General features: G+C 39.6%; 1 long non-coding RNA gene across 1 annotated transcript in view; it reads left to right on the plus strand.

Moving 5' to 3' along the window:
* Positions 1–9,074: 9,074 nt before the first annotated feature.
* LOC108169147 overlaps positions 9,075–25,930 on the plus strand; it is a 51,827-nt gene continuing 34,971 nt past the window's right edge. Inside the window, exons 1-2 of the long non-coding RNA XR_001785269.1 lie at positions 9,075–9,147; positions 22,316–22,395. This is a non-coding gene — a long non-coding RNA (uncharacterized LOC108169147). The remainder of the gene's footprint in view (positions 9,148–22,315; positions 22,396–25,930) is intronic.

Consider the following 25,930-nt stretch of genomic DNA (forward strand, 5'->3'; position numbering starts at 1 on the left):
AAAAATGATAGATTATAAATTGTTTTAGAATGTTATATGAAATTATTTTTCTGGTATTTCAATTTCCCTTATCTTACAAATATTGTTGATATTTCCATTCCTACTTTTCCTTTGATTATTCCTCCAGTTTCAAAGAGATTGTAGAAATTGGTGTTATACTAAGTGTATTATGAAGTACAAGTTTTGATCATATGACTTATGAAAGGGTTGGGGGACATCTGAATGAAGGTTTTCAAGAATGTCTGTTTTATAGAAGGTTCTGAATTCATGAGTTGGTGATTCTGCTTTGTGTCACTGGCTCACACTAAGGGAACCACATCCAGAATGAATGTGGATGAAGTTCAAGGGGCACAGGATGCCTTGTCACTTGGAAACATTCTCAAATGCTTTTAATGTCTTTGTACAGCCACCAGTTTTGAGACTATTAAGGCACAAACCTTTAAGGGGGATTTAATAAAATAATCATCAAAATTCTGTTTCTCCTGGAAGTGTTGAATCCAGAGGTTAAGTGAAAGCACTTCATCTGGAAAGTACCACGGGGAAGTGGACGAAAAGAACCGAAAGCAATCTGTACAATGGGAAAAGTTCGCCCAGGAGAAATCTTACGAATGCTTACTACAGAAGTCTTTAAACTATGAGTCATGGGTCATGATCAGTCAAGTATTGCTCTTCAGCTTTCAGTAACCATGAAAGTAGTTTTTTACCCTACCAGTGGTGATAGCTAGAAAAGATAAACTCCCACGCAGAGAGGCAGTGGGAGTGCTGGGAGGTGGTTACGGGCTGTGTGGGGAGTTGTAGGCTGCTGGGATACTTCACAGTCCCTGGCCGGACCAACTGCTCAGGGTAGTTTCTTATTCACTGTGTTCCTGCCTCCCTTAAATTTGCCCCATACTTTCAAAAGCCAGCCTTGCTTGTGAAATGAAAACTTTGGCGATTCTATCAACTTGTACCAGTACAGGAGATAAAGTATAAATCACTCATACATTTTTAGTATTCAGAATGCATGGCTATGTTTAAATATATTGTTGGGTTGTTCCATTTAAAATAAAGGTGCCATCATTCAATATAATAAATTCAGCATTTCACTGGAAACTCCCTAAGATTTTGGGTCACAGTGTCCACAGCTATTGCCAAGAGAATATGACCTATATTTCATTGTTAGTTGAAGACTGTGTCTCAGACACTGTGTCTTAGACAACAATGTACTCCTCAACTAAATAAAGCACCAAAAAGAAATTGTTACTTTGAGTTTCTTCTTAAAGATAAGCAAATTCACCTTCAGACAGACAGACAGACAGACACACACACACACACACACACACACACACACACTCATTGATTTAAAACCAAATAATTCCAAACTTTCAACATATGGCATGTATTTTCTTTCTCTGTATATAAATATGTACACTCATGTAGGAAGGTAAAATAAATAAATAAATAAATAAATAAATGAATACATGAAAGAAGGAAAGAAAGAAAGAAAGAAAGAAAGAAAGAAAGAAAGAAAGAAAGAAAGGAAAGAGAGTCCCAGCCCTTCCCACTTATTTTTCTGATTTCATGGACACCAAAAACTTAGCTACAAATCTGACCCCGGGTACCATGTAGCTTTGAGATGTTGGGAGGCCACAGCATCATCTGCCTTTTCTGTTTTTTTTTTTTTTTTTTTTGTTTGTTTGTTTTCTGTTATTCCTCATTTGTACAGGGTAATTAGACTTAGGGCAATGCTGTTTTCCAAGCTCAATAATTCATCAGCACAACATGAGTAGACTTCCTACTTACCCACAGCTTTGGCACAAGCCTCTTTGGCCTTCATTTCTAGAATGTAGCTTCTTTCAATACATCACTAAAGTCATTTCTGAGAACTCAGTAGAATTGTACCACATGTTTCCACCTCCCTTAAGACAGGGGCCTTGGGTATTGAGAGGCTGGCAGACTTGCCCTGCAGCAGAGACGAAGTTGGATTTCACAAAGCTGTGGTCTGGGAACATCAGACCTCCAGGGTGACTCCCTTCCTGGTGGCAAAAACAAGGTAGTCTTTCTGCAGCAAAACAAACCAAGCTATAATTTTCATGAAGAGTTCCTAAAGAGTTAGAATTCACAGAGGCATGGCTTAGAAGGCAGCATACATATGTTTCTCAAAGTTTGGAATGGTCGGTGATATCTCTGAGTGATCTGCTCTTGAGGTCAGCTCAATGCCTACTTCCCTGCCACACGTTAGAATTCAAGTTCTTTCTGCTTGTGCATGTTGACAAAGTACATGATGGACTCTTATTGCTTTGTTTGTGTTGGTCTCAGTTTGCATGATCACCCTACAAGAACAGCAATAATCTTGGAAGAGGAGGAAAATAAACTTCCCAAATTGTCCAAAGAGCTTAAAAAGCTCTTTTGGCTGAAGTCACAAAGGCAGGGTGAAATGCAAGACTCCCAGCCTTCTAGATGCGATTAGGAGTCCATGTAACGAGTCTGGCCTTGCGCAGAGTAATAACCCCAGAGGCATACAGTGAAACACCTAATGGTTCTTGAGGCAGCCATCAGGGGTAGCAAGGAATGAGCCACCCAAGGGATAACAGCCACTCACGTCTTATTTTGAGTTTGTTTTGGTTTGAGGAAAGTTTATTGTTGTTTTGAGATAGGTCTCACTCTATATATTGTGGGGACCTTGAACTTTCAAGGATCCTCCAATCTTGAAACTACAGGCATAATCCACCATGTACAGCTACAGTCTGTGTTCTGGACAGACTGGAGGAACCCTCAACTCTGAGCAGGCCCTCCTAGGCAACTCGGAAGATCTACTAAGTTGGCCCTTAGGCTGCTAGCAGGCTAATCCTGTGTGCTCTGATTCCTCTAGGATCAGAGGGATGTTCCCTGATCTGCTTCTCCTTGCAGCAAGGACTCCAGTAGGCACTCATATTGTCCTCCCAGGACGCACATGGTCAGTAAAAGAGAGAATGTTGAATTGTGCATGGTATTTCTGGTACCCAATTACTTGTTACATTCATTAAGTAACAGAACATGGCTAGTCTGACAACAGCTATTGTGTAAATGAATAGAGAAAGGATGCCTCGAATTTCTGAACTGGTCGCCATATTTAAAAACAAAAGAGAAGGTACTTCTTCATTTCTCTATGTTCTATGCTTTGGGACTGTGTATATTTTATATTGTTCTTATGATTAACATTGATAATTTAAAAGTTAAAGAAAGAATATATTTTAGGTCTTTGGCTACTCCTGATTCTCTGCAACCCTACCATTATTTACAAAATAGAGGAAAAAAGTTTTGCATTGAATATTTCATAAATATCAAATATTCTTATACAATAATAAAATATACAATCACAGTTTCCCCAAGACCTATTTACTGTATTATTCATGTGTGTAACTCTTTAATTGTTCTGGGCATTGAACACTAGGTTTTTGATACTCTAGCTTCATATTTGAAGAAGTTTAAATCCTATGAGTAAAATTATATCAGAGCAAAACCAAGGAATAGTAGCACAATGTAAGAGTTATATTTGGAAGTTCTTCCCCTCAGTTATAAAAGGTCATGAAAACAGACCATCAGGGTTCCAGAGAGATGGACGAGCAGTTAAGAGCACCCACAGGTATTCTAGTAGACCCTGGCTTAGGCCCCAGCATCAAAATGGGAGCTCCTACACTCATCTGTTACCACAGTTCCAGGTGTGTTACCCTCTTCTGGCTTCTGTGGGTACAGCATGCATATGAAGCACATATGTACATGCAGGCAAACACTCATACATAAAATAAAAATAGATAAATCTGTCAAAAAACTACGTAAAATAAAAATAAATAAATATTTTAAAAAGAACACTCAGCTTAAAAAGAACAGAATATTGATTTTACAGCATAATACTAAGCTACATAAACACATGTCATGTGATATTTGCAATACAAACTGATAGGCTATTTGGCCTAGAGGGATAGGCATGCACAGTCTATGCCAATCTCATTTTCAGAAAAAGCAACAGAGACAACCAGTTTTTAAACAGACCTACTATATAGTGAATTGGTTAGATCATTTGCCACTAAGAGTGGTTTTAATTGGTTTAAATTAAACTTCTATAAATAGACATTTTTCTTGGTGTATAAAATACTTCCAACATAAACTTTAATATTATTTTATGAGTTTCAAAGTGCTGGAGGCAAATTTTTACATTTACAGTATAATTTTTGAGTCCTTTGGGATAAAACATTGAAGCCCTCTTCTAACTTCTGCTTGGTAAATAGCTTTACTTCAAAATATCCATAAACCTATCCATAAGCCATCTGTAAACTTCTAAGGTTCCTGTCTATTCCCCAGTGCATGACCTTCACAATAGTTTGGAATTAAGATCTGAAGATCAAGGAAATGAGGGTCACAGACAATAGGTGGAACTCAAAGCTTAACATCAGGAATCATTGTCCTCTTTTTATTTTTCAACTGAAAACAAAACATGTTATAAGAAAAGTATTTCTTCAAGTGGGGCATAGAAAGATTCCAGGACCTACTATTCATTCTATGAATGGAAACTGTAGACATCATTCAATGATGGAATTTAATGGATTTAATTTGTATTTCGTCCAAATCCCTGATCTCTACGTTAATACTCTCTGGGTGGTGAACAAAAAGGAAGAATGATCAAAGGCAAAGTTGATGTTGAAAACAGTCAGGGCTCTTGGAATTGAGTGAGGAAATACATCCATGAGCCCTGCAAACAGGAAAGGATATGATGGTGAGGGCAAAAGTCACAGGTGCTGAGTGCCAGAACTCTCCAGGGTCTGATCTGCGCCATCAACACAGCATTGCTTCTAAGAGCTACAATGTCTCTTGGGTTGGCTTGCAGTGATAACTGGACTTAAGTCCCAGACAGCTGTGATTCTGATTTATCTGCATCTCCAACCCATCTCCATCATTTCTGCCTTTTTAGGAAGGTAATGTATGCCCATCTCCTGCCCCACATCTTTGCATATCGTATCCTCCTTTGGAGCAGAATTTTGCAGAACAAAGCAGAATGCGATCTTTTTAGAGAACCAAGTCTTCTATTTGATTCAGTGGATGCTGAGGTTCTTGACCCACTTGGACTTGAGATCCAATTCATGTTTTCTTAAATTTCATGTGATCTACTATGAACTGTTTTTTAAACGCACTTTCACAGGAAAATGGATGCTATAGTTTGGGACAGTAGCAAAAATATACTAAACTGCCTTTTTACTTTGAAATGATAGTCACTAAACTTTAGCTATGTCTACTTCCCATTCCAGGTGCCTGAATAAAATAGAAAATGACATTCCTTTTATGAATCTAGAGGCTTCAATCTAACAACAAAATTTGCTCATAGCATTTTGGCTTAGGAGACAATGGAACACAAGCCTGCACTGTGATCTTTCCAGTTTGATACTTAGCCCAGCCAGGGATACTTGCACAGCTATTTCTGTCCTTAAGTAGGATCACAGGTATCATCCTGACATTGTGAGAAAAATATAATCAAACTCTGGTTTGAATCTCTTGTGGCAATTTTAAGTACCAAAACGTGGAAAGAGTTGTAGCTTCCCTTGAGGAGGATTCTGGCTTTTTTCCTAGGGTCCCAGTTCCCTGAAAACTACCACCTAACAGAATGTATTAGAACAATTAGAGAGACTAAGCTAACATCAGACAAGGATTGCCGAATAGGCCTTACCTCCTTTATAGAGAAACTTAATGGTGGTGAAATCTTTGACAGTAGAATTTGCAACTGTACCTACTCTCAACTCAACTCCAATTTCCTATGTGCTCTTTGGACTCTGGATGATGTAAGGTCAAGAAGGGTCAGGGCCTGAGTCTATGACACAGGCAGAGAGAAGAGAGCACTGAGAATCTCTTCAGAAGGTGCACTGAACTAGAATGGCACATCTGTACAAGGTACACAGGTACACAGCCTGCACTTGAGACATACACATCTGGGGGAGTTCACTGAAGCATGGCACAGACAGCTCGTCTTTGGAGACAGGCAATGCTGACTTCTCTCCAGCCTGAAGCTTGGGAGCCGCTCACCTGAGGCTTGTTATTACTCTTTGTGTTTGGAAGAAAATGCATGGTGTCTGGAGCTTGCGTTTCTCTCGTGCCAACACTCACGTGTCTTGCCTTATTTCATTAGTCTCAGTCTCTCCGTCTTCTCACCCTTGTCCCGACACTTGTGCCCTCAAGGCGTGTAAACTTCATTTTTCATCAGTCACTTTAGACATGTCTTTAAGTTTTATTAAAAATTTTTTAACTCATTTCCTTGTTTTTCCCTGAAGACAAATCACTGGACAGAGTGATAACTTTGTGAGCAGCCCTGGTCACTTAGCAGGCAGATGGCCAACTCAATGCTTTGGTGTTTAGTGGCTTGAATGTACTGAAAAGACTCAGGGGCTTTAGGGACCTGTCCTAACCCTGCTCTACCACAGCATTCTGTGCAGAATCCAGGCTCCTTTCCAGACAGAATGGTGAGAATGGACAGAAACAGTCTATCTGTCCATCTTACAGGCACTCTTCTTCTTCCATAGCACTCCCATAAATCGTCTCTGTCCACTTTCCGGTTTTGAATGGGAATAACCTTCCTACCTGAATTGATGGATTTGTAATACACACCTATGTTTTTCTTATGTCATTTAATGTATGTGGTTGATAATCTAGTGAGGAGGAACAAGGCTTGATCAGAGAAGATGATTCCTCCGTACACGCTGGGAACTCTCCTGCGTTGTAATAAGAATGTTCATGCCTTACATCTGTGCAGCCTTCTGTGATGATAGCAGTGCTTACAGCCAGAGAAAACCTTGCTTACATGTAAAAGTTCCACCCTGCAAAGGCAGCTTAACACCTAACCTTCCTGATGTTAGATGATGCATTTCTTCTTGCTCTTTGACATCACAGTAACAGGACATATTTTAGTGAAACAGTAAGTATTTTTCACATGGGGAGAAATGAACAAGTGAAATGTCATTCGGTGTTAGTTGAGAGGCCTTTCAAAGGGCATTCAAAATACTTTATGTCTTGAAACAACGGTGTTTCACCAACTGTGTTTAATAACTCAGATTAAGAGCAGTTTGTTTCCTGTCTTCTATTCTATTCTAGGAGAGGAGTTATGTGACTGCCTGTGCAAACTACCTGAACAATCTATGCTCTTGAATATTTTTGAAAATATAGAAAAATATAAAATTCTAAAACCTCCTGTGACGTGGTCCCCCAGAACGGATTCTTATAAACACAGTAATTTTAAAGAAGCAATTCTTTGAAGACTCTCTAACAAGTGCTCGTGAGAGTGGAGTTCCAGGTGAGAAATCTTGTGAACTGGTCTCAGCTGGTGGATCTGGGGGTGGCATGTCTGTTGTGCTGAGGGCTGGATTGGTACAGCAGATGCACACAGCAATGTAGGCCATTAGGTTCTTTGCTTCACCAGCTTGAAGAGTGAACTCAATGCAAAAAAAAATGTCATCCATAGCCAATACTGATTATATCAGGTACTTCATCAGCGAACACTTCATTCCTAAACTGATGGAAATGTCTATATGTCTGTCTTACTCTGCAGAGGCATGCCATTGCTTAGGGAGACTCTTTTCTTCTTCTTCTTCTTCTTCTTCTTCTTCTTCTTCTTCTTCTTCTTCTTCTTCTTCTTCTTCTTTTTTAACTTTTTTATTAGATATTTTCTTCATTTACATTTCAAATGCTATCCCGAAAGCCCCCTATACCCTGCCCCTGTCCTGCTTCCCAACCCACCCAGTCCCGCTTCCTGGCCCTGCCATTCCCCTGTACTGGGGCATATAATCTTCTCAAGACCAAAGGCCTCTCATCCTATTGATGGCCAACTAGGCCATCCTCTGCTACATATGCAACTAGAGACACAAGCTCTGGAGGGTACTGGTTAGTTCATATTGTTGTTCCTCCTATAGGGTTGCAGACCTCTTCAGCTCCTTGGGTACTTTCTCTAGCTCCTTCATTGGGGGGCCTGTGTTCCATCCAATAGGTGACTGTGAGCATCTACTTCTGTATTTGCCAGGCACTGGCATAGCCTCACAAAAGATAGCTATATCAGGGTCCCGTCAGCAAAATCCTGCTGGCATATGCAATAGTGTCTGGGTTTGGTGGCTGTTTATGGGATGGATTCCTGGGTGGGGCAGTCTCTGAATGGTCCTTCCTTCCATCTCAGCTCCTAACTTTGTCTCTGCAACTCCTTCCATGGGTATTTTGTTCCCCATTCTAAGAAGGATCGAAGTATCCACACTTTTGTCTTCCTTCTTCTTGAGTTTCATGTGTTTTGCGAATTGTATCTTGGGGTTTCTAAGTTTCTGGGCTAATATCCACTTATCAGTGAGTGCATATCATGTGTGATCTTTTGTGATTGGGTTACCTCACTCAGGATGATATCCTACAGATCCATCCATTTGCCTAAGAATTTCATAAATTCATTCTTTTTAATAGCTGAGTAGTACTCCATTGTGAGAGACTGTTTTCTAGGTGATGATACATACAATTTGGAACCCTATAACACTAGTCAGACAACAGTTAGGGTTTATAAATGTAATTTCTCTTCTACCTAAGAAAACACTCAGTCATTGCTGCTTTTAAAAGGTAATGTGTTTATTTCTGAATGATTTTAAAGACTGATATTTAGATATTAACCTCGGTAGTGGTTCTCTCAGGGAAAGAAATGGTGAGAGGAAAGAGAGGAACATTCTTAGAAATGAGTGTTTGACCTGTGTGGTCCTTACAGTAAATTATACTAATTCTAAACTTCTCTTTATGTGTGGCCCTTTAAACCTGATAGAACTTTTCCACTCAGTGGGCAGGTGGATTTCCTGTAGGACCCCTATTGCCTGAAGAAGTCTGTTGTTTTCTTGTGTTTCCATTGCAACATTAGAGACTAAGAGGGAATCCTCTGTGGTGTTTCACATAGGTCGTGGATCTTTTCATCTATAGATTGTGTTTGTACTGAGAAGGGAATATTAATAGCTACTGGTGGTAGAGTGACAAGGGGGAGTTCCCTGTGCATGGGCGGATTAACCTTTCAAAATACATGTTTCTATTTAAACCACTTAGTTACTGTTTGATTGGAGCTCTTAAAACAAGGACTCCGTGTTACACTCTGCTGTGCCCTACCTAGCTCTGAGAGGAACGATCATACAGAGCATGGTGAGTGACACAGGACGTGTGCCTTTGCTTTCAGTTTGCTTGAATATCCTCTAACTGTCCTTCATGAAAGGCTTAAGCTTTCTCTTTTGAAATCATGTGCCTGTGTGATTATGAGCTCAGGACTGTTAGCAACCAGAACAAGGGTCTGTGTGTTCCAGGTGCGAGATAACAAGGAACTTGTTGCAGGTGTAATAATGTGTGATGTTTCCCTTTCAAATATTCATTTGAGAGCTTTGCCATTTAGGTATTTCATCCATACCACATAGGTTATTGAAATGAACTCCTTGCTATATGAGTACAATTTAGATCAAATTCTATAAATGGCAGCTAATTTAAGTAAGCATATGAATAATTTCACTCCAGTCACTTTCTCATGCTGCTACAGAGTTCATTAATAGCGATTAAATAGGGCTCAATGAAAGCATCATTCGGTGTGATCCATAGCTGGGGAACTTCTCCATTACATTGTGCATGCTATTATGTAATCACGTTAATATGGACTTCTAAAATAATGGGTTGTTTTTAAGAATAAATTCACTAGGTTTATTTAGTCTTTCTAAAGGAGATTAGAAAACAAATTTTCTAGGAATAGTTTAAATATGCTCTCAGAGGAAACTTATTTTAGTAGTGGACAGAACGAGGTAGGCTAGTTGTCTGTGGGCATCATGATGCTGTTTCATTAAGCTGCAAGCACAGCCAAGAAATTTCTTGCTAAGAGATGCTGATAGGCATCATCCTTCTTGAGTTGTCCTGAAGCCCGGAGTGCATTCTGATCCTTGGTGAGGCTTCCACAATTTCATTCCTGCTGCACACGACCTCCAAGGGCCCAGACAAAGACAAGAGACAAGTATTAAAGTATTTATAGAGCGGATCAATTTTCATAAACTATTTTTAATCAACATTTTGAAAGATTAAAATTGCAAACTGCAATGTATTTTGCAGTAAAAAACCCTCCTCATGTCTTTCTTTCCTTTTTACCACCTACATGTGTCTGCATATCTAGCCCTAACATACTTGTCTCTACCACAGATTGTTCCTGCCCGCTGTCTCCATGAAGTATACATTTAATTAAGATATCTTAGCCTCTAGTACAACCTCCCCATTAGATTTGTAGCCGTTGTCCCAGTTTTCAGGATCTAAGTGAGGCACAAGGAAGAACTAATTTGTAATCACAAGAAGCTGAGTCTTAGGTTTGATTACTTCTGTAAAAAGAATCTAAACTCCATAGTAAGCTGGTCTGATCATCTCAGACATCTAAAGACATGGATCTGAAGGGAGCTTGCCCCTTCCATTCTTTTGATCCTCACCTCAAGCTCAAAATAGGTAGAAAGGTTTCCTTCAGTTATAAAAGAGTGTAGACAAGTGCTGTGGGCTATCTATGTCTAGGTGACTCTCAAGGGATGGCACTCTTGTCACTGTGCTCAGCATCATTTTTGAGGTATAGCCATAGTTTTTTTTTCCTTTCAGTTTTAGAGAATACTTTGTCATTAGTCACATATTCTCTTTTGGAAAGTTGTTCAATGTTTTTTTTTTTTTTTCCCCCTGAAAAATACAGCTTACATCATTGAGTTTCCAAACGAAACAAGTAAACTGGTTGTGGCAGCCCATGAATAGAATTCCAGCGACCAAGAGGTTCAGGCAGAAGGGTGAGAAATTTATCCTCCACTAGGTAGCAAATGCTAAGCCAGTCTGGGATACATGCAACCTTGTCAGAAGCAAAAACAGTAGATTGCGGAACACCAAATGTTCTCAGTGGCTTGCCGTTATTGTTGTTAGTTAGTCTGTTTTTGAGGCTGTAATTAAGCATATTCCCCCCTTTCCTTTTCTCCCTTTTCTCATTACCCCATCAGATCACTTGTGTCCTGCTACTTCTCTTTTTCCTCCTCCCACATTCTTCAGTATTTACCCCTCTCCATACCCACAGTACCTCATTTTCCCATTTCTCTATTCTGATTAATTATACTCTACTATCCCCTTACTGTAACTCCCCCACCCCTATCCTAGCCATGGTCTTGTTTTGCTCTCTTAATTTTGGTAGTTGAATAATAATACTCCATAGTGCGTATCTACCACATTTTCATTATCCATTTACCAGTCAGAATTTATTTAGGTTGTTTTCATTTCCTAACTATTGTGACTAGAGCAGCAATGAACATGCTTGGTAGCTGTGGAGAAGGATACTGGTTCCCTTGGGGATATGCCAAAGAGTGGTATAGCTGGATGTATGGTAGCTTTTTTATCTTTTTGAGAATTCTCCCCACCAACTTTCATAATGTTCGCACCACTTTGCAATTCTACAGAGAACAAGGCTCCCTTTCCCCCTTTCCCCTCCAGTATTTGTTGCCAGTTGTTTTCTTGATTTTTGCAATTCTGCCTGGAATAAGATGTTGTTCTGATGTGATTTCCATAATTTTTTGAGGACAATGAATTTTTAAAAGGCATTCCTTAGCCATTTTTACTTTTTTGGGGAACTCTTTCTTCAGGTTCCAGGACCATTTTTTTTTTGAATGGGTCATTTGTTTTGTTTTGTTTCTGACTCTTTGTTTTTCAAATTCACTGTATGTTCTGCATATAATCCTCCAGCCAAGATTATTCCCCATTCTGAGGGCTTTCTCTTTAGAAGGCTGATGATTTCTTTAACAGTTTTAGTTTCTGTTTAGCTTTTTAGTTTCAGGAAGTTCACTTGTCAATGGTTGGCGTTAATGCTTGGCCAAATTGAGTCCAAAACAGGAAGTCCTTTCCTACACCCATGTTATATAGAGTACTGCCTCAGGAATACATGGGACTGCTTTGAAAACAAACACAGTACACTTCCCTTCACCTACACACATTTTAGTAGCACTAAGTGTATCCACTGGCTTCTGAAAGAAGAGCACATGGAGTCGGGGAGGAATAATGGGAGAAATTCCAGGGTGAGAAAGGAGCTAGATTTGGTTAATACACAATGTATGCTTGTATGACATTCTCAGACAATAGAAAGCACTGTAGTGTATTAAAATTAGAGAAATTCTGTTCAGCTTCAGTGAAAAATATGCATTCTTTTTTAATATTACTTGCAGGATAAAATGTAAAACACATAAATAATATCAAAAGCAATTGTTTGACTTATGGTAAGAAACATGTCTGATATGGACAGATTGGAATTTGCCTAAATATGGATTAGTACAGGAAAATTAATTTTTGATTAGAATATCTGTTGCTTATTTGAACACATGAAATAATATTTTAAAATAACAACAAATATTTAGATATAATTGTTCTGAGAGCATCCAACTTATAAAAGCCAAAGAACAGATTCAGATACAAATCTTGGCCCTCATCTCCAGGAGAAAGCCTCCATCAGTGTGGTCCGAGCTCAGCCATCATTTCTGATGGTCATAACTGACTGTCTTTCACTGATTTTCATTGGGAGCCGAGAGACACAGACTTCACTCTTCTGTTGCTCTGTGTAGAACCCAGACTTTGTGCTCCCAGCTTCAGTTCTTTGTGTTTACTTTTGTCAATCTGAGGATGATCACCTGAGTATTGAGCTGCAAGGTGCTTTCTGTGTGGCTCCGGGAATTACACTGTGTATGGTTGATTGACGTTTCCGTGATGACACTTAAAAACACACCATATTCTTCATCTTAAAAAATTTAGTGCAGATTAGAATATCTAGGAACATTACAAAGTCTTGTCTTAGAGAAGCGGAAGCCAAGCAAATAAGCTGGGGTGAGGTTGCAGCAGAGTGATGGATGGCTTACATAGTATAAAAGAATACCTAGATCAATCCCCAGGTTTGTAAACAAACATTGGCCCAGCCCGACCTTTACCAATTTCCCTTTCAAGTAAATGGGCATGTGTCTGGAGGAAGTGATACTGTTAGGAAGAGGCTAAGGACGGAGGTGGGGCTGGCTTACTTGTCGTGGATATGAAAACTACCTATGACAGGTTTTTCCTGAGCTGAACTTCAATAGAGAAGACCCATCTTTAGTCCAACATTTCTGTCCTTCCTCACAGTAGTCCACGTTCATCAATAATTACATTCATGATAACATTTGTAGCTCTTAAAACTCACTTTCTCTACAGGATTTTTAGTCAGTTTTGACGCATCAAATATAGCTTAAATCCTACCACATATAGAACTTTCAGTTCACCAGGAAACACCAGGAATCAAATCATCAGGTAGTCAGGGGAGCTGAAGGGTGTTCTAAAATGGACCATCCTGTTTCACTATTAGGCTCCTTCTTTTGAAAAAGGCAAGCATTCTATCTGCTTCATAGATGAAGCTTAGTGTAAAGGGCAGCTAGCTTGTTGGATGTAAGAGATAGGTGAGATCCATATCTTTTGATTTTAAATCTAATTAGCTTTCCATTAAAGTGCTTAAGAGGACAAATTTGTAATTTGAGGAACTTTAATTAAAACTGCTCAATAAAAAGCTTCAATAAAATAGTATTTCCTAGGAGAGAGCAGAATAAAGACCAAGAATAAGGAGACACTGATTTTTCTGCAGATGAGGGAATCTGCAGAAGGCCTACATCATTGGCTAGAAGTCGGTTGGTGATGAGTTTTCACTAAGCCCATGTGCACCTCAGCGGGATTGCAATAATCCTGGCTTCACTAATTTTCATGACTCACAGTATTGGAAAAAGTTTTCAATACTGTCTACAGATTGTAGTTTCTAGTAGCTAGGGTGAAAGACACTGAGTTTCCTGCTGCTGGTCCCTGATTTCTGGACTTGGAAATATTTGGAATTGAGGCCCCCCAAGTGACATTTTTCTCAGATGAAAGAAATGCAGGTACCCTGATGTGACTGAACTATGGAGAATCTGTGGTAGCAAAACTTGACTGATATACAGCAAAATGATTTCTTAGAAGGAAACAGGTGTTAAAAGTCCCCTGATTTAACACCTTTCTCAGAAACATGAAATGGAAAAAATACCTCAAACTCAAACTATAGCTCTTTGGTTATTTCTTTTGATTTATCCAAATGATGTGTAGCCAAAGATCTCTCATTCGTGATTTCCCTTGAGCCATTACTGTAAATGAGACAGGTGTATAAATTTCCTTCCCTCCAATTTCTTCCACAATATAAGCAACTTCACTACTAGCTAAGTGTGAGAATTCTGTCGACTAGAGGCAGTGGATAAATGGGAATGTAGAAGGCATACCTTTTATTGCTGTTGTTGACTTATGTTATCATATTTTAAAAACCCTAACAGGGTAGGATGGTGTCCACCTGCAATCCTAATACCTAGGGGACTAAGGCAGATCAGACAAAAGTTTTGGGGCAGCTGAGTTACATAGTGAGTTTGAGGCTACCCTAAGCTACACATGAAGACACTGTTTACAAACAAATAAAGCTGAGCATCTACTTTTGCTCATAGAAATATTCTGAAATATTGGAGTGGTGGCTTTTCTTTGTGCTTGTAAAGTTTGTTAAGTTTGATAGTTAATTGGTATGTTTTATTTTTCTGTGCACGTGTGTGTGTATGTGTGTGTGTGTATGTTTGCACACATGTATGCAAATACACACAGAGAACTATTGTGTGGGGCTTTAGGTATAAGGCTTCTTGAACATACAAACAGGTTATTTCGTGTATGAAGAATGATTTAGCCTAAACATGGTGTTTAAGGTGTTATTAGAGAAATGTTTTCTAAATTCTGTACCAGTTGTGGTACAGTTCTGTGTATACCTATCTGCTGATCTGCTGCCATACTCAGTGTTCAGTTCATTCATTCCTTGTTTGTAGGGTACTTATGTAACCAAACATTGAATACTGGGCATGTGCTTGTCACAGAACGACAAGCTCATAGAATTTGCAGTCTGATGCAGAAAAATGATCTAGGATAGACAATGATATGCTCTAAAATAGTAAAGTCAAAGTTCATGCTGCTAAGAGGGCTGAGCAAGTCATAAAAGTTCACATTAATGGATATACAGAGATTGCTTTTTGTGGGAAGAATGGGTCTAGAGGGAGCAGGGAGCAGAGTAGAAAGGAGCACTCACTGTGGAGGAACTTGTCACCATGGTGACTGGGGAGCATAAATGGCAAGGATCTGGGAATAGCAGAGAGTCTGGTGACCCATCTGAGGGATTCCAAGCTTTTCAGCTGTGTTAACAACTCTATCATTGTGACTGAAGACCACACAGTTTTTACTATGTGTGTGGGAAGAGGGGTGACGACAAGAGCAAATGTGTTTTAAGAACATGGCTGTAACATAAAAAACAGATAGGAAGTGGGCAGAGAAGTCAGGGTGTCCTCACGGTGCCAAGTGTGGATGGCATTGTCAGTGGTTTGACCACACTGGAGAGACATTGTTTATTATCAGCCAAGTTGACAAATCATTAAGTGCACTTAAAACTTTGACATATTAGATTGCAATTCTCAGATGGTGCAAGTCCCCAGTTCTGCTTTGATAGCCAGCAAATACAAATGAGCAGCTTCGGTGCTACTCAGTGAGGATACTCACCCAGTCCCAGGCTCTGACCACAGATTCTTGGAAGCGATAGTCTAGAGTTTTATACTTCCAGCACCCTTAGAGTTGATTCAATTAAACTGTGGTTCTGAAAATTGATATACAGAGAATAAAAGACTTAATATTTTACATTTAATTTAATAAGCTCTAATTTAATAAATTAATTTAATCATCAGGTGAGAAATGCACGTGGAAAAGAAAAAGACAACTATAATTTCTAATCTATGATGGGTTTTCCCCCTGGTTACCTTACTTTTTATTTTTATTTATTTTGTTGATAATAGCAGGAACCACTGTTGATTATTTTTATCAACATATTGGCATCAAATATTTTATGTTTTGAAATTTGCAAAAAGACTCCCACAGAAGTTTCTAGGCAAAGTGAAGGTAACTAAACATTACAAATGCTGTACCTTCCTCTCGTGGCTTTATTTCTGAATGAATTTAATGAGTGAAGAAGACAGATTCATTTACCCATTCACTGCAGCCATGTGACCACTTGTTGATGTTAAGCTTCCTGACTCTGTAAGTATCTGTCCTTTCCTGGCTGAATCTGTTCTATTTCCTCAGTCTCCAGCCAACCACGAACTCAACACACTCTCTGTTCTCTCTACAGTATAGGAATGGCACGAAGGGCAGGCCATATGCTCATGGTTGAAATAGCTCACTCGTGTGTGTGTGTGTGTGTGTTTGTGTGTGTGTGTGTGTGTGTGTGTGAGAGAGAGAGAGAGAGAGAGAGAGAGAGAGCGAGCATGTGTGCACGTGTGTGTGTGTATGTGTGTACAAGTATTATGTGTGTTTGTTTTACATGTCTGTGTGTATGTGACTACAACTGTTCATGTGTCTGTAAGGAGAACAGATCCACTGATGTCATGTGTCCTTCTTTGTCGCTTTCCACAGAACTCCTCTAAGACAGAGTCTCTCACTGACTCTGGAGCTAAGATGGCAACCATCTTAACCTTCCTGTAACCTTCCCTGTAACCTTCCTGTCTCTAGCCTTCTCAGCACTTGGGTTACAGATGTGCATGGTCATCTCTAGCATTTGATAGCTAGGGATTGAACTCAGAACTTTATTCTTGCATGGCAAGCACTCTTACACATGAGCCATCGAGAAACAACCAGTTCATTTTTTGTTACCTTTGAAAGCTGAACAGGGCATTTATGAAAAATCAGTTTTATTTGTCTTCCCAAGATACTTGTGGATATATGTTTATTTGTAATTATACAGTTTAAGTGAAATGTATGTGTATTATGTTGTATGTAACTAAAAATGTAGAATTATTGTGTCTATGCAAGCTAACTTGTATACCTGGGAAAATTTCAATACAGGTAGTAATCAGACTAAATTTGAATGTGATTGAAAAATACCATAAAAATTTGTAAACACTATGGGTTCAGAAAGCATTGTTGCCTTTTTATGAAGAAACCAAAATTAGAATCACAGGATTAATCAGAAGCTGAGATGGGCAATAGTTCTCTACTAGGAATAGAAGGCATATATTTAACTATTTAATACAGTAAAATAATATTGACATATTACTCTCATAGTCTTAATGTTTTATTAACTTTCTACTTGTGGATATTCTTTGCAGTCTATTAGAGATGTTTGATTCATATTCTTATTTTTTATTTTCTATGTTTTAATGGTGTGTGTGTGTGTGTGTGTGTGTGTGTGTGTGACCAGCAGATCCCATGGAACTAGAGTTACAGATGATTGTGAGCCAGCATGTGGGTTCTGGATCTTCTGAGACAGCATCCAGTACTCTTATACCAAAACACCATAAAATTTTAGTGGCTGTTTCTATATATAAAAATATGTGAATGAATATATATATGTATTTGCAACACAGTATCTTTTAGAATTTTCAGTGGTTATATGTACAAAAGAGGATAATATTTTGATGGTGGTTTAATGCTTACTTAGGATGCATCATAAAAATATACTGAACCTGGTTAACATTTAATTTTAAATTTACCAAAGGCAGATCCTGAAATGAAACAGGCTTGCTAAGCAAGTATAATGAGCTACAAATGGAACACCCACAAAAGCGCATGTTGTAAAGATAAAAATCACTTGTCAGCATCAAGCACCTCCTGTCTTAAGAGAAGGTGTCATACCTTTTATGATATTTATATTCTAACACATTCCAACAATATAACATAGACTTGATCAGCACAGCATATTTCCAACAATGTGTCTATTTTCTAAGTTTGAATTATTTTGGAACTTGATTGTGTAAACTTCTGCTTAAACAATCAAACAACTTATGATCTTCACTGATGTACTGAACTTCATCCAAGAATTAAAGGCAAGTCTTGGTTATGTTAAACACAAAGCACCATCTGCTTCTTTAGCAATATAGAGATTCCTTTGTGAAAAGGAGGAAGTGGGTGGGAGAAAAGAAGAAGAAATTAATCAAGCGATGGGAAGGAAAAAACTTACTTTCTTTTAGCTTGAGTCAACCACTTGGGTATCTTTCTTCCTATGTTCTTTAATGCTTAATCTTATGGTCCTAAAAATTATATATGACTTATAATTTATTTCACCATGGAAACTAAATTTTGAAGCAACTTTAAATCAAGTTTTAATCTTTCTGATTTCCTGCTTTGTTGACAAAAAAAATGTAATAATAAAACAGTTTAAATACTCTACTAAAAATTCAAGCAAAACACTGTTGGCGACAATGAAGTGTCACCCTCTACTCTTAACTGACAATAATGTTTATCTTCCAATTCATCATATGCAGTTAGCATATGATCACTTTTCTATTGTTAAGGCAGAAAGACCTTACTCTGGCCCATGCTGGGATATGAAAACAAGAAACCCCTGATCTGCAACCTCTAAGGCTTGTCACTTCATATTGACTTCTCCGAGGCCATCTCCTTAGCCTTACCTGAAATCATTAGCCATAAAAATCTTAGAAATAATAATTCATATCTACTGGTACACATCAAGCTGTGTCAATAGGATCATGAGTCAAGGTAGTGAACTGACCCACCTACTCAGAAGGAGCCAAAATAGCATGACTGCTGCACAGACTTTTTCCCAGCATACTGTGTTACTTAGGGGAATATGACACTGTGTCCCAATTTTTAAAATTGTACAGTACTAGCTACCTACCAGGCAGGCACTCCAGCTAATTGCAGTCCTGTGAAGGATGCACTCATCACCCCTGCTTACAGAAGAGGAGATGGAGAGGTGTGGGAAAATTAGACTTCAAAGCAAGCTGCTCACAGCCATTCTGCTGCTCTAGCTCTGTGGCTTAAAAAGTAGCTCTCAAGCAGGTGGAGGGTTGGGAGAGCAGCTTCAGGGGTTCCATCCTGGGATCCTTTGAAAGCCATTGGCATTGTGCAGCTTGATGTTCCTCATCTCAGTCATCCAACTTAAATGTAGAACTTTCCTGAAGGTTTCCAAAGGAATAGATCATAAGTTTTAGGGGTGATCTTAGCAGAGGGTAATAAATTGACAGTAACTTTGTTGGAGAGGGATCAGATGTATCATGGCAAGACCTCTGTTAGACCATGATATCTATAAGAGACACAAGTACTTCTAGGCAAAATAATGGCTTCTTTTTTTTTATTAGATATTTTCTTTATTTTCATTTCAAATGCTATCCCGAAAGTTTCCTATACCCTCCCTCTGCCATGCTCCCCTACCCACCCACTCCCACTTCTTGGCCCTGGTGTTCCCCTATACTGGGGCATATAAAGTTTGCAAGACCAAGGGGCCTCTCTTCCCAATGATGGCTGACTAGGCCATCTTCTGATACATATGCAGCTAGAGACATGAGCTCTGGGGGGTACTGGTTAGCTCATATTGTTGTTCCACCTATAGGGTTGCAGATCCCTTTAGCTCCTTGGGTACTTTCTCTAGCTCCTCCATTGGGGGCCCTGTGTTCCATCCTGTAGATGACTATGAGCATCCAAAAATAGTGACTTCTGTTGTGCTCCTGCAAACAGGTGGCGTGGTTTGACACACCCTTGGTTCTAACACCGTTTCTTTAGCATTCACATGCAATTTTAAATTTTTACTAATTTTTTTAAATTGGCATAAAAAGTCACGGGTTTCCTTATGGCACTTTTATGCATGTTGTTTTGGTTGACCCTTCTTCTATACCTCCAGCACAATTGCTCTTGCAAAAAAAAAAAAATCTGTGTCCAGCTTGTTTATTTTATTTCAGATCTGGTTTAAGTATGTAAAATGTTTAATAAAGTTAAAATGTCTTAATTTACATTGAACAAGAAATTATCAAAGATAATTGCCATGTTCTCTTAGTCCCAGTGTACCTGTGACTCAGGGCCTCCTGCCTGGTGTTTACTCTGTCTGTCCGTCTGTCTGTCTATCTGTCTGCTAGTCTTCATACCATCCAAGAGAACTTCAGTGAGTTCATGATCACCCAGTGTAGGGATTGAGTGACGTTCTGATTGGCTGTGTATTGTTTGACATGGTCATGACCACGTCAAAGGTCCAATGGCTCAGACTCATGGGAGTGCCAAAGCCTTCTCATGGTTGGTCTCAGAGGAATGTCTAAGGCTTCCTCTGTTCCAAGTGAGAATTTTGACAGTGTGCAGATAATGTCCATGCTAATATTCTCTTGGCTTCCCCCTAGGCTTTTACACCCTGAAGACTACTCTCCTCCACAGACTTCTCTTGCCAAGATGAGCTAAACCTGCCATCTTGGTCAGCTGTGTAATAGCCCTGCCTCCTTGTTTATCTGTATTCAATAGTCCTGTGTCTCTATTCAGCTGTATAAAATAAACACACTGAGCTTTCTGGGTGCTGCAGCTTCTACATCAGAGAGCCTGGTCCACTCGATCCCAGCTCTTCTGTGTCTGTGTGTCTATACTTTCTCCATTCCCTCAGGACATTTAGTCAGCTTTCCAGGACCCAAGCCATGCAAGGACATAGCAACCCAGCCAGAGGGATTCTGTGCTTCATTTACTTAGTGATTTTTTATTTATTTATTTATTTATTTATTTATTTATTTATTTTATTTAGAGACAGGGTTTCTCCGTGTAGCCCTGGCTGTCCTGGAACTCACTTTGTAGATCAGGCTGATCTCGAACTCAGAAATCCGCCTGCCTCTACTTCCCAAGTGCTGAGATTATTAAGGAGCATATTTCACTACAGTTGTTTGTGGGGCAACTTGAAGTTACCCTAATCTGGGATTTAGTGCAGATGAAGTCTCAAGGTTTCCCTTTCCATCTGCCAAATAATGTGAGACCACTGCCTTTGTCATATCTATTGATGAGGTTTCATTTATAATGTAAACATTACTGTTAAAAGAAATATACTTATATTTCAAATATCCCATCTACAATGTGCAATTGTGGAGGAATAAACATAAAGAACTACATCTCTAGTTAGTCCTAGGTTGGCAGCTGACTGGTTGTTGGCCTCTCTGGGCTTCCGCTGCTTCCTTTGGCGACTCCGGGTAGTAGAGTTCTTAATGCCTCATTTAAACTAATAGCACATTTATAGGCATTGTTACAAACTTATTTATTACTTCATTTATATATTTAAAAAAAAAGCTCAACTTCTAAAGCTGCCAGGATAGGCCCCTAGTTGTCAGGTATCTCTGGCTTTTCTCTTCCATGAGTGTGGGGAATTGTGCAACATCTCTGGAGCACCACACAAAGAAGAGAAGCAGTTATGTAATTTTGCATAATTAGAAGGAAAAAAAAGTTATACTAGTTGGTGGTCCAGTTCTTTCAACAGTCCCAAGAGGCATTCTGCTTTCATCTAGTAACTGGCTGCCATGGTGGTAACAGATGACTTTTAAACAGCTGCCACGAGTCGAAAACAAAATGAAACAAAAAGCCACCCTCCCACACTGTGTGAAGGTAGTTTGCCAATAGGTAACGTGAGTCCTTCTCAGAGACCTGCGATGAGCAGACTTTGGGGGCCAGTTATTAAAATTTGACAGAAACTCAAAAAACTCAGACAAGCTACCCTCCTGTTTCCCAGAGACCCAACTCCCTGCGTTTTCTAAAGGGATCATGGCAATTACTAGTTTCCAGGGGCATTTAAAATGTGTTAACTTCCTGCAGGAATTAGCTTTCAAAATATACATGATTCATCTAACTCTTCAAGTTCAAGTGTCTGCTATGTACCATCTGAGGCACCACGTTGCCTGTGTAGCTTTTAACAGTTTGGGTAACTATGCTGCAATTAATATTCAATAGAAAAATGCGAAGTAAAAAGCATTTCTTTTAGTTGTAGCATCACTAATTTCTTCTGTCATCCTGAAAGTGGAAATGATTACCAATTCCCCTTGAACAAAACCTGGAGGAAAGGGTGCTCTGGGAAGAAAGGCATTGTGCTGGGTGGTGGTGAGACCCTGGACAGCTTGTCCCTACAGTGTGGCTAATTGAATTGCAAACATGTCAGCCTGACAGCTTTAACAGTTTATGCCCAGCCGTCTCCCTGTTACTGGACAATTTCTCTCTGTCATCAGAGTCTTCCTTAACTGAAAGGCTGAGACTTTGTTTATACCCAGCTCTTTACCCTGTCGCTGAAGCACACAGAAAGCACACTTGTGGTCTCTCTTCTCATGACTGACACGCTGGAAAATAAGTCATGAGAATAAAAACATGACTTTGGATGGAAAAATGCATCTAACAGGTGGTTTTCTTTCCGAGACTGATAGATTTTTCTTCCCACATCTGAGCCTTGCATCCTTTGTGTTTTTATATTTTTCTCTTTTAGATTCCACGTCGACACCTCACACATGAGAAACATGACGAGACACTGGTAACAATCACCCACCAGTGCGAAGATTATGAAAGGTAAAAGCAGTGTTTTCGTTAGAGGTTACATTTCTGTAATGAAAAGATTCTGCTTGCAGCATTTCTGCTTTCAACAGTGATGACTGTTCAGAACTCTGGAAAGAGAATCTGACGGATGCAAGTGAATGGAACAGACAAGAGAAGGCAGTGGGAATAGGCACAAGCCATTTACGGCTTTTTGTTTTTATTTTATTATCTTCATCATCGTCGTCATCATCATTATGAAAGAGGGAGAGGGACAAACCACATGTGCACACACACACACACATGCACACACACACCTATGGAAGAGAGAGAGAGAGAGAGAGTGTCAAGGCATTGGTGGAGAGGTCAGGGGACAAAGTTGAGTCAGCTCCCTCCTTCAGTGGAGGGTGGGGTGGGAGGAGTGTTCTGGGGATCAAACTCTAGCATGAAGTCGGCACAGCAAATACTTTCACCTGCTAAGTCATCTCTTTGGCTCCCGGGGTACATGACTTGAACATTTTTTCCATTGCTATCCAAGAGGCAGAAACTGTGGTGGGCCATGGAGTTTTTGTGCTGGCAATGCTTTCTCGGTTGTACAAATTTTGCTTTGCTAAAGAAACAACTCTTTTGCCAATACATTGAAGAAGTTCTACACAGGTTCCTCAGCCACACCCTTCATTTTGACAATCATTAAAGGGGTTTTTCCTGTCTCCTTCTATTCAGTGATACAGTGAGTAACTCTCGGTTTTCACTTGGTACCGTCTATGTGCAAGATGCTATGCTAGCTGCTTGCAGAAGGCATGCGCACACCTTTGCCTCCAGCTGCTTACAAGTAAAAATGTAAAAATCTATGTGCATAATTAATAATAATATATGGTTAAGTGTTTTGCCTAATTAAAAAACAGCCCCAAACTGAATGGAGTGTGCACACCTGCAGCCCTAGCACACAGGAGACAGAGCCAGGAGAATCTCAACAAGCTTGAGACCCACCTGGTCTACGTAGTAAAATTTAAGCCAGGGCTTAGTATGAAATTAAACAAAACAGAGTAGAAAGGGAACGCCCAGATGAACATAATATGAGAAATTAGGGAAACGCAAGACTTAAGGATAGAGATGTTCAAAGGAGTGTGTGACACAGAGTGACAGGAAAGCTGAGTAGGAGCGTCGGCATCAGGAAATGGGCCATTTGGATTTGTTCATCTTTATGTACTGTAATGTCAAGGGAAGCTCAGATGAGGTCCCATGGAGAAACTAACTAGCTAAGGCTTTATTCTATAGGACATCTCTTTGTTCCCGAGGCTCCCTTTTATAGTATCTATCTTTTAACAAGAGTTTAGACTTGATTTTATCTACTGTTATATGTGGGGGTGGGGGGCACTTGTGACTCAACATGTGTGTGGAGATCAGAGGACAGCTTTATGGGATCCATTCTCTCATATCCACCTTCCTGTGGGTTATGGGGCTTGAACTAGGTTGTCTGGCTTATCCCTAAGCACTTCTTTCTGTTAAGCCAGCTTAGGCAGCCTTTAATGCCTTAAAGATAAACAATAATTAAAGACATACTAAAACTCAGATTCTTAATGTTAGTTTTCAACTAGAGACATCTGTTGGGCTGGAGACATAGTTTCAGTTTCTGAGCTTGTGAACAACCTGCTTCCAATATGAAGATCATGAGGAATCTGTAAAGAACTTGGACAGGGAACTGACAGCAGGAGAGTTGGCCAGCAGTGCCTACAATCCGTTAGGGGAAAGAGCAATAGCATTAATAAACAGCAGTGTTCACACACCCCACGCATATGCAGACCCTGGCTGATTGGTGCTCTCTTGTCATCAGGAGAAGACACACTTGCTGATATGTTGCCATTAAATATTTATTTTTCTATATGTTCTAATTGCAGCAATTACCATGATATGACTCAAGCAGATGAGGTTATTTTAAAAGCAAAAGCTTGCAAGAAAATGTGCAGTCTATATGGACGTTTATTTCTTGCCCATTTTTGATGACCCTGGAATCACATATATGTGCTTATAGTGTATTTCAATTATGCTTATATAGAGGTAAAATGTATAAGACAAAAGTTGTATGCTCTGAATTTTTTGTTAATACACTTGTTTTTATTTTTCAAACTCTATCACAATATTGATTTCTCCCATTCCTCCAAGTTGTTTAAATTCAGTGTTTCTCATAAGTAGACCTCAATTATAGACAATTTAGTATTTTGTTATATACTACTCTTTATCATTCTATAATAGTGGTGTTCATTTCTTGCCTCCTTAGTAAGATTTTATGTACTCCAAGGAAAGAGTCCCTATACCACAATGGACCTTTAAGGAGTTTAAATAAAGTGTGATAAGATGTACATTTTTATTACAGGAGTAATCTGAAGATAGTCATACTACAAACTCTGACATTGACAAAGAAAGAAAGGGTAATGGGAACCGGGTAGGGGCTCACCTCACCCCAGCACTTGGGAGGTAGAGACAGAAGGATCAGGAGTTAAAAAGGACAGCAAGATTGAGATCAGCAGAGGCCTTGTTTCAAAATCACAAAGTGAGAGAATGAACAGGATAAGAGAGAGTGAGAATTGAGAAACCCAGTGTTTGTACAGAGATGGAAAAAGATATTCCTACCCCATCCCTTTGCCTTGGACACAAACTGACACAGCTTCCTCCCTTGTGGGGAATTCCAAGGGCGTTATGTAATCTTGAGAGTCTTATCATACGGCTTTAAGAATAGGACGAATCCCTTCAGCAAAATCTTGCTGGCATATGCAATAGTGTCTGGGTTTGGTGGCTGATTATGGGATGGGTCCCCAGGTGGGGTAGTCTCTGGATAGTCCATCCTTGCTGTCTTAGCTCCAAACTTTGTCTCTGTAACTCCTTTCATGGGTATTTTTTTCCCTATTCTAAGGAGGAATGAAATATCCACACGGGGACCCTGGTATAGCTGTCTCGTATGAGGCTATGCCAGTGCCTGGCAAATACAGAAGTGGATGCTCACAGTCACCTATTGGATGGAACACAGGGCCCCCAATAGAGACACTAGAGAAAGCACCCAAGGAGCTGAAGGGGTCTGCAACCCTATAGGTGGAACTAACCAGTACCCCAGGAGCCCGTGTCTCTAGCTGCATATGTATCAGAAGATGGCCTAGTCGGCCATCACAGGGAAGAGAGGCCCCTTGGTATTGCAAACTTATATGCCCCAGTACAGGGGAATGCCAGGGCCAAGAAGTGGAAGTGGGTGGAGGGGAGCAGGGCAGGGGGAGGGTATACGGAACTTTCAGGATAGCATTTGAAATGTAAATAAAGAAAATATCTAATAAAAAAGAATAGGATGGATCCAAGTTCTCATACTATGTCCGTTTTCATGTGGTGTTAAATTGACTTGCTATAGCCATCCCCCACCCTACTGTTAACAGGCTATTCGGCATATTAATATTCAGCCTTTCTGTGTTTATACTGGATGAGAACCACAGAGCCCCCAAGAGTTCGTATTGTTTTCATACAGTGTTGAAATATTTGCCCTTCTGAGCCTGTTTTAGATTACTTATAGAAAAATGCAGATACCTGG

Source organism: Mus musculus, chromosome 6 (assembly GCF_000001635.26).
Source record: "Mus musculus strain C57BL/6J chromosome 6, GRCm38.p6 C57BL/6J".
In the NCBI taxonomy this organism is placed as follows: Eukaryota; Metazoa; Chordata; class Mammalia; order Rodentia; family Muridae; genus Mus; species Mus musculus.